The 9646-nt window shown below is 44.1% G+C and overlaps 1 long non-coding RNA gene across 1 annotated transcript; it reads right to left on the bottom strand.

Moving 5' to 3' along the window:
- Positions 1-256: 256 nt before the first annotated feature.
- On the bottom strand, positions 257-2375 carry LOC138437262 (uncharacterized). Its single transcript, XR_011255847.1, has 4 exons — positions 1749-2375; positions 1412-1609; positions 657-858; positions 257-465 (listed from the first exon to the last, which is right to left on the bottom strand). It is a non-coding gene; the product is annotated as an uncharacterized lncRNA (long non-coding RNA).
- Positions 2376-9646: the final 7271 nt, after the last annotated feature.

The following is a 9646-nucleotide window of genomic DNA, read 5'->3' on the forward strand; positions in this document are numbered from 1 at the left end:
ATTGGTGCCTGGTGTGCTTATTTCCAAGCGGAGAGAGAACTTCATTTTTGCAACAATAAAATAGCAATCCACCCTTCCCAACAGTGTTAGGACACTTCCCTTTGCGCTCCCGCCTCCTCTTCTTGTTTAGGTAAGGATTTAAAATAAACAGGAAAGGGGAACTGTGCACCAGACCCTAGGCAACTGGGTGGGTCAGCTAAGGTTACAGCTTGGTATTTGCACCCCGCCCCCCCCACCCCGACACACACATACACAATTTCAGGAGTTCCGCATTTGTATTTTATTGGGCACAAAGTTGCCCTTCCAGAGGGACCTGGCCTAGCCACTCATCCATTTTCAGAGATACAGTGAGCAGGCCAACTGCTTCTCTCGGCTGAGGATGGGAATTTATCTTGCCTGTGTCGGAGATGTCCACATCTGATAAGACAAGAATACCAGGAGAGGCTGTCAAGGATCCAGCAAGTCCTAAATTAGCAGAAAAGACAAGAACATCAGTGTTAGAGAACCACATTCCAAGGAAACAATGGGAGTGAATTTAATAAGGGTTTTTTCCAACTAGCATCCTCTAAGGGCCCTTTTTCTCCTCTTGGTTTTGAGTCTATCTCCCTAAGAACCCAATTTCTTAAGGAGCAGAATTATAAATGGTAATAAATTACTCGATGAGGGAAATGCATCCTGCACCCCTGTCCACTGGCAGCAGGGAAACACACACGGCCTCTGCTTCTCAGCTTTGTCTCCAGGTGGTTGAGGGGTCTCGGAACAGCAGTTTTTAACTGGGGTCTGTGACCTCGGATGGTGAAACAAAATTGCAGCTTTATTTCCTCGAACTGAAATTCAGCATTTCCTTCCATGACAATCCTGGGCAACACATTAGAATAGTAACAGAAGAGCCTGTGACTTTGTCGACATGGGACATCACAGATCTTTTCAAATCCTGTGTCAGTTGTTGCCAATATGTTGATTCACACGGATCCCTACTTCACCTCATGATTACACATCAGAGGTGCTGCTAGATCTTGTTATGTACAGGCTACCAAAAAAGCACATCTGTTATCATGTCATGATTTCATGATTTCATAACTGTATTTCAACATAGTTGACTTTCTTTCTAATCCTATGGGTTTTTTTTTTATTTTAAAAAATTTTGAAGTTTAAAAATACTGTGCGAAGAGTCAGTAGACTTCACTAGGCTCTCAAAGCAGTCCATGCCCTTCCGCCTCCCATACCTACAAAACGTGGTAAGAGCCCTGTAGGAGATTCTCAGCACTGTGCCCCTCGCTTGAGGAGATTTCAGGATTCCCCATGGCCAAAGCACAGCTTCCACGAAGACAGGGGCCTACACAATTAATCACTGAGTGCATTTCATTGTGCTTTTCACTTGGTTTTAATTACCTCTTTCCCAATAACATACCTTTACAAAAACCTCGAATGCCATTCAATTGTCAGATATGGAATTATTTGATCCTCAAATCGCTGGTGAAAACTGCATCAGCTTTCAGCTATTCACGAGCTGACTGTCTGAGCTCTGAATTACCAAGGTCCCCTTTTCTTCCTGGTTTCCTCTTTGGCTGTTTACCATGTGGTTCTTTTACTGTGGGTCACAGGTGCACTGAAAGATAGGCAGGGCACGAGGGGAAATGACATTCAAATCTGACAATTTTCCTCCCTCACTAAGGAGTCGTTGATGGGCAGAGGTTGAAATCATTGATTAAATTAAGATTTTGGGATTACCTGTGGATTTTAATTACCATGCTATTCACTGTCCCAGTGTGTTCTGGCTCCCCCATCACTGCACTCCTGTAGCTCTAATGAGACGCTTATCAGATGCTATTTTGTATTGTTAGTTATCTTTGCGGTGCATACGGTCTTTGGGTTCACGGATCCTGTGTTGTCCTTCTCTTCGGTTGCCTCTGGTGCTTGGCAGACAATAGCCCCTCCGTAAATAGGTGTGGCTGAATTGAACAGCTGTCAACTGTGCATATTTAGTGGGTCTTCATGCTTGAAGTTGCCAGTGCTAACATGATTATTTTCTATCTCAGACTTGTTTATGCAACATCTATTCCACAAATACTAAACACTATGTGCCAGGTATCATGCTAGACATTAGAGACAAAGATGAATATAACTAGTTCTCCCAAGGAGTCTAAAGCAAGACAGCCCTCAGACCAATACATATTGCAATGGGGTATAATGAGAGCAAAGATTGGGTGTCAATCAGGTATGTTGGTGAAACCAGAGAAGGTCAATTTTGGCAAACAAAAGCCAGAAGATGCTAAAAGGGAGAACCCAAAGGATGAGTAGGACTTTAGCCAATAGGAATAGGGAAGGAGAAACCATAAATCCGTTGGTATTGCAGCAGCATTCTTTACCTACCCAACACCCATCTCCTCTCCTTCCCTCCTTCCCTCCAAATAGAACCTTAGTTTCCAGTCTGGGATGGGCTCAAGGAAGGTAAGCTCCTTCCCCAGACCCACCAAGTTTATGAGCCAATCAGGCGCCAAGTATGGTCATTCCTTTTCTCTCTGCCAGTGATTGGTCCAGGGTGAGCACATAACCACCTTTCTGGTCAATGAGATAGAAGGGGAAGTCAGCCAGGGGCCTTGCATTTGGACATAGAAAGACAGTCTTGCTAGGAGAAAACTAGCTTTCTCCTCTTGTCTAGAAACCTGTTATGATGTTTGCAATTGTGGCAGCTATCTTGTGACAGCAGAAAGATAATAGGCGCCTGGGGGGCTCTTTGATAGTAACACTGAATAGCAACCAATCCTGGCAACTGGACTCCTTGTGTAGGGGAAAAAAATTAACCCCTACTTGTCCGTGCTACAAATATTTAGACTTTTTTCCCCCTTATAACTAAACACATTGTAACTTGTATGCATAACTTCTGTAAACCATTTTCTTGCACAGATTTCTCCAGTGATTACCAATGTGATCCCATGGCTAATGCTGCTGAGTTTTCCTGGCTGACATCCTCAATCTGTATAACTCTAGATTCAACCTCCTTTCTTCTTCAGTCTCTCCAGTCACTTTTGGGAGCCCCCAGGAGAACATCTTTGATCGTGGCTTCCTCCTTACTACTCTGCATCTCCCCTGATGCTTAAACAGTATTCTCTGCAAAGCTGGCAAGAAAGTCTGACTCTCTGCCTCCATTTCACTCTATCACTAGATCCCAAGATGGTGTGAATGCCTTGAATATCATAGGCCTTTGGTCAAAGTATACCTTCTAGCTCCTGCCTACCCCTGCTCTCTACCGGGAATTGTCTGAGAAAGAGGAGGCATACTGTTCTCATCTGCTTTTCTTAGGGTCTTTCCGCAGAAGCCTAGCCTCAACCTCCACCTTTAGGCAGAACCAAACCAAACAAAAGCCCCCAGGCATATCAACCAGTGCCCACAGATGTCTGTGAGTTCAGGTTTACTAGCCAGCACAACTGCTCTCCAGTTAGCTCAGCCCAGGGCACAGTTACACATGCACATGAAGGCATGGGAACAGAGCTGCAAAAACAGGCAGTCAGGGACCTTTTATGGCTTCTCAGGTGGCGAGGCTGGTAAAGAACCCGCCTGCCAGTGCAGGAGACGTAAGAGACTTGGGTTCAGTCCCTAGGTCGGGAAGATCCCTAGAGTAGGAAACGGCAACCCACTCCAGTATTCTTGCCTGGGGAATCCCATGGACAGAGGAGCCTAGCGGGCTAAAGTCCATGGGGTCACAAAGAGTCGGACACAACGGAAGCGACTTAGCACACAAGAAGTGTAAGCAGTAATTTCTAAGACAGAGCTTCCCCAGAAGTATGGCATATGGTACACTGAGATACTTCCCTGCCCTCTCAGTCCTTGGGACTACTGGCAGGGCCTGGCAGCCAGAGCCCTTAGACTGGTCACCCCCAGCAGCAAGAAGCCTCGTGTGGCTCTAGGAAGCCAGATCCAAGCAGGGCGGGATCTCATGGGACCATGACATGGGAAACAATGGGGAGGCATTGAAGAAGCCTCGTGTGGCTCTAGGAAGGTTGATCCAAGCAGGGCGGAATCTCATGGGACCATGACATGGGAAACAGTGGGGGGGCATTGAGGGATTTTTCAACAGTAAGAAACCTCATCAATTTTCCATCTCAGAAGGGAATGAGAAGGCAATGCAAAAGTTGGATGGGAGGGGTAGACAATGAGCCTGAGGCCAGGAATACCAGCCTCACCTACAGTGGCCCAGATGTGAAGCCATGAGGGGCTGCGCTAAGGAGGAAGAATAAGAAAACAGAAGGGATCTGGGATAAGAGGAATCTTGAGGAGATTAAAAATCAATGAATGGACATGGTCTTGCTAGCTGATGAGATACACAAACGGAAGAATCCAGGATGACTTACAGCTTTTGGCTCCAGAACCTTGAGTGGACAGCGGCGGCATCCATTGAAACTGAGAATATGTGGGGGAAAGGTAGAAGAACCTTGGTTTGAGATGCGTGTGGAATGTCCAAGGGAGATGACCAGGAGGCATTTAGAAGCATAGATCTCATGCTCAAGAGGTCATTCTCATCTAGAAATTTAGTCTTCAGCAGATAATATTGGTGATACTGACCAGGAAGAAGAGAGCTGGGATAAGACAGGGCCAGACACGGAGCAAGGGAGAGAAACTCAACCCAAGCCAACTCAAGTCAAAGGACCAAGACTGAGAACTCAGTCCCGGTGGGCTTCATTCAGAGAGACAGAGAGAGAGAGAGAGTGAGTGTGTGTGTGTGTGTCTGTCTGTCTTATGTCTGCTTCTCTTTGAATATTTGCCTCATTGCCTCCAATTTCAGACTGGTCTTTTCTGCTAGGTGGAGAATAAAGTCACTGGTAGCTCCAGAATAGCCCATCCCAGTAAGACTCTTTTCCCCCCACCACACTATAACAAGAAAGAAAGTGAAGTTGCTCAGCCATGTTCAACTCTTTGCAACACCATGGACCTCTGTCCAGGGATTTTCCAGGCAAGAGTACTGGAGTGGGTTGTCATTTCCTAGTAGTCCCTAGAAATAACTGAGTGGCTTTGCTTGGGTCATATGACCTATCCTTAGACCAAACACTGTTGCCAGCTATTGAGCACTTGGATTGGCCAGACCTAGGTCACATGTCATGAGTTCACATTGTCATCTGGTTGGGGGTGGGACATAGCAACAGGTTCTATTACCAGAAGAACAGTGATGGTAAAGCTTTCAGGGCAGATAAATATGGTTACCATGGTTCCCAACCCATCACTTAAAGAGGTAGATAGAAAGTGGGGACCAGTAAAAGAGACAAAATATTGACATGTCAGAGTAGATTATCATCTTTTCAGAGGCTGAGAAATGTGTCTTATTCAGATCTGTTTTCCTCCTTCCCTCTGATATGTAGTGCTATGCCTATAATCAACAAGTGTGGATGGAATGAATTCATAAACGTTCCACATGGCAAGTAGTGGGTATTTTTCAAAAAACATGACAAAAACTGACACCCAGAAAATCTTATTTGGACAACACACAAAAGCACTTTTTTAAAGTAGTTGTCCACCACTGACATAGTTATTAACATTAATAGATTCTCTGAAAAGAGCCAGTCGTTTTCATGATTTGGATTAAGGCACCATATCAATTTGGACCCAAACAGTTACAGTGAGAATTTGATTGGGGGATTGTCATGGAAATCGGGTAGTGTTGTTTTAAAGAATGTTCAGTTTATTGCTTGGTTCTAAGGCTGACTGTAATTTCATGCTGCATTTGCAAGCCTGCAGGCAGATACCTTAGTTACTATGGACACTGGATAGAAAGAGGCGTGCTAGTCCAAATCTACATTAATTGGTGACATACTTCCACCTTCAGGGGAACAGATGCTAGGAAGGAATGAAAGAAAGCTTGTAAACCACAGCACCTGGCAACTCCCCTTAGGTAGTACCTATTTTTTCTTATCAAGTACCTTTTATATCCACTAGGGGGAATCCTAGCGCGTATCAAAACGGCTCGTTCTAAGCATAATGGAATGATATACCCTTGAAAACTTGTCTGTTGATGGGTGTGTCCTCTACCCTGTAAGGGTCCAGATATCTGGCATATTATCATATTTTTCAAACAAATTAGAGAATATCATTCAAGATATGTTAAAGAGTGGTGATTATTTAAACTCTCACTGAATTTAGAAAGGGTCCACTGAGCATTTTAGATAAAGTTTTTTATTATAAATAGAAGTTTCCACCATGAAAAGGAGGGTTTATATTTGTTAGAATATTCAGCTATTAAAAAACAGGAAATGCTGAATCTGTACACTTTCACTTTTAAAGAGCTTAATTTTAAATACCTGTGTGATTTCAAATTTTAAGTTTAAATACTAATGTGATCTTGATGTTCACTGGAATTCTTAAAGTATTATTGGCACTCCGTTGATAATTATCATAAGCTTGTCTAACATAGTTACAGTATAAGACTCTTCTCTTTTCAACACAAAGCCGTTGTCAAAGTTTCAAAGATGCTATAAATTAACAAATAATCTGAATGCTGTACTCATACTTGAATTCAGTGGGTGCATCTCCATATTGTCAATAACATATATTTTTGTAGTTGGCTATTGCTCTTCTCAATTCTGTTCTCTGTCTTTACAGAGATAAAGAATTCACAAATTGGTAAATATGCATTATATGTATGCTAAGTTGTCATTGTAACTAGGGCTGTGGGTACCCCAAAGAATGACGCCCTGTCCCTAGCATCTTCAGTGTTTAGAATGCAGTTCAGCCAGTGTTTGTTGACTACTGAGTCTGGGCAAGGCTTAAGAAGGTGCACAGGGAGGGAACCATCAAGCTAGCTCACTGCCCCAACTCTCAACACATGCTTAGCACACGGTAGGTCCTCAGAAAGTATTTGTTAGAGGAATGAGCAAGTAAATAAACAAACAGTGTGAGGGGATAAAGGGAATTATGGTGATAAACTGAATAAGACACCATCCTCGACCTCAAGGAATCCACGACTGAACAGAAGAACGATATACGTGACCAATGTATAATGAATAATGTAGACTGCAAGATTTAAATGCTTTCATAGGCTGGCAGATAAAGTGTTGCTCAAGTTCAGAAAAGGGGATTCACAACCAAATGGAGAAATCAGTTAAACACATTCAATAGGCAAGTTTAAGGACACTGCTAGAAGGGAGCCTGGCAAGGAAGCAATACTCATTCCTATATTAGAATAAGTGAGTGAACATTTACGGTATTCCAGGCCCTGTGCCCATTCCTGGGGGCATGAAGATGAATCAGAGCTTGATTTTTATTTTATTTTTAAGCAATTTTTAAAGTTAATAGTCTAGTAGAGAGCTTCTAGTATACTTTCAAGAAAGACTTCCAGGAGAAAGTGGCTTTTAAATTGGGTCTTGAAGGATGCATAGGAGTTTGCAAGGCAGAGAAGAGAGAAAGGACGTTTTAGTTTTCCTTTTAAGTATTTATTTCTTTGGCTGTGCTAGGTCTTTGTTGCAGCATGTGGGATCTAGTTCCTTGACCAGGGCTTGAACCTGGGTCCCCTGCATTGGGAGTGTGGAGTCTTAGCCACTGAATCATCAAGGAAGTCCCAGGGAGAGGATGTTTTAGATGAGAAGTACAGTGTATGCAAGAGGATGGAGGCATGGAAAGGTCTGCCTTGTTGAAAGAATATCCCGTTGCTAAAAATGGATGATGGTACCAAGTGTATCAATAGCTCTTAGCACAAAGCCCTGTAGAGGGAAGTTCCTTAGTAAATACTAGTTGGTTTTGACAATAATGATGGTTAGAGCCAGAGGATGACCTAAGTCTTAAATGCTGGTCAAATTCAAGCAAGTGTGCTCAGTACTGGGCATACGCCCAGGAAACACTAGTTAAAATTCTCCTCTAGGGATGAAATTTAAAATGAGTATTATGGGCTGAATTGTGTCCCAACACACCCCAAAATTCATCTGTTGAAGTCCTGACCCCTCAATATCTCACAATATGACTGTATTTGGATATGGAGGCTTTAAAGAAGTAAAAGGAGGGCTTCAGGGTGGACTGGCATCCTTATAAGGAAAATGGGAATCTGGACATAGTTGGATACAGAGAGAAGACGAGGTGAAGACACCAGGAAGAGATGGCCAGCTACAAGTAGAGAGGCCTCAGAAGCAACCAACTCCACCACGCCTTGATCTCGGACTTGCAGGCTCCAGAACTATCGGGAAATAAATAGACTTCTGTTGTTTAAGCCACCTAGTCGTGGTACTTTGCTATGGCAGCCCTAGCAGACTAATAACGGGTTAGCAAGGCATTAGAGCTGTGGTATTGGTGGTGATGATGATGGCGTCATTTAGTGTGCTTGAAATTCCCCTAAAGTTAGATGCTGCTATTTCCCGGCTACAGTGAGGATGCTGAGGCTCAGACAACCCAGGGCTACATAGTTTTGGGGTGACGGCACTAGATTTGGGACTTAGGCCTGACTAAGGCTACCGCTAGCCTTGTAAAGCCTTTGCAAAGAGAAAAAGCATCTCTTCCTTGAGGGTGAGCAGCAGGCGGGCTGATTTCAGTTCCTCTTGCCCCCCCCGTTGGCCAGATGCCTTGGTGCAGGGCTCACCCTTCACGGTGACGCACCCTACAGCCCAAGCACTTAATCGTTATGCTGGGCTTCCCAAGGGGCTGGGGTGGCTGGAGGTAATACCACCAAGCAAGGAAGAGGGCACACAAAAGGGATTCTGAGAGCCTGGACTGCAAACTTCACCTGCTCCACAGTTGGGCATTCGAGAACCCAGGTCCGTGAGCACTGGGTCCCAAGTGGGTGGGCTTCCAGTGGTCCTACAGACTCAAGGGGGCCTCGATTCAGCCCAGTTCTGCTAAGTGGCTTCAAACAGCTCCATCTCCAGTCCTCATTAAGCAAGAAATCTAGTTTGCTGGGATCACATGCCTATTCTGTCGCCAGGACCCCCACCCCCACCTCCCCACCCTCCAATCACAGCGACTGAGAAACACATCTTTGAGCATTTTGACGATGAATGTCAGTGCGTCTCTCCTCACAATTGAAGCTCCTGAATGTTCCAAATTGCAGCTTTCATGTGGGGGAAAAAAAGGCCTCTGACAGCGTAAATATTTAATCACCATTAAGAATGTCCAACAAAGGAGGGGAGTCTGGTTTCAAATTGGCTGGTCCAGACGATGAAAGCAGAGAAGTCACAGCAGAGTAAAAATAAAGTTCCCTCTAAAGAACTCGTGGCTTTAGAACTCAAGATGGTTTCTATTTCTACTCCATGGAACGCTGTGCGTGTCACCTGTCCTTGAGCCATGAAGGAACCCAGAATGCCTGATTTATCTCTAAACATTAGTGGGGGTGGGGTGGGGTGAAGTCTGGAGACAAGAGAGGATAGCGGTCTCTTCATAAGCCTGTTCTGGGGAATCATGAATAAAAACAGAATTTCTAGACTGTATTGAAGGGACTGCTGAAGTTCAGACTTAAGGAAAAATGTCTAAAAAGGAAAAAGCAGAGTGTTCAGTTTTGTCTTATTTGAAAATAGACTTCAAATGTTCAGCAGTGTTTTAGATATCAGAACCACCCCTGCTCCCCACCACCTTTTGAACCCTTAAGCCCCTAGTAGTTCTCGGTTTACTTTCAAGGTAAAGCTTTTAGTTTTATGATTTAGCTGGAAAAATATATATAATCTTACTCAGTCAGGTT

This window comes from Ovis canadensis, chromosome 3, assembly GCF_042477335.2.
Source record: "Ovis canadensis isolate MfBH-ARS-UI-01 breed Bighorn chromosome 3, ARS-UI_OviCan_v2, whole genome shotgun sequence".
Lineage (NCBI taxonomy): Eukaryota > Metazoa > Chordata > Mammalia > Artiodactyla > Bovidae > Ovis > Ovis canadensis.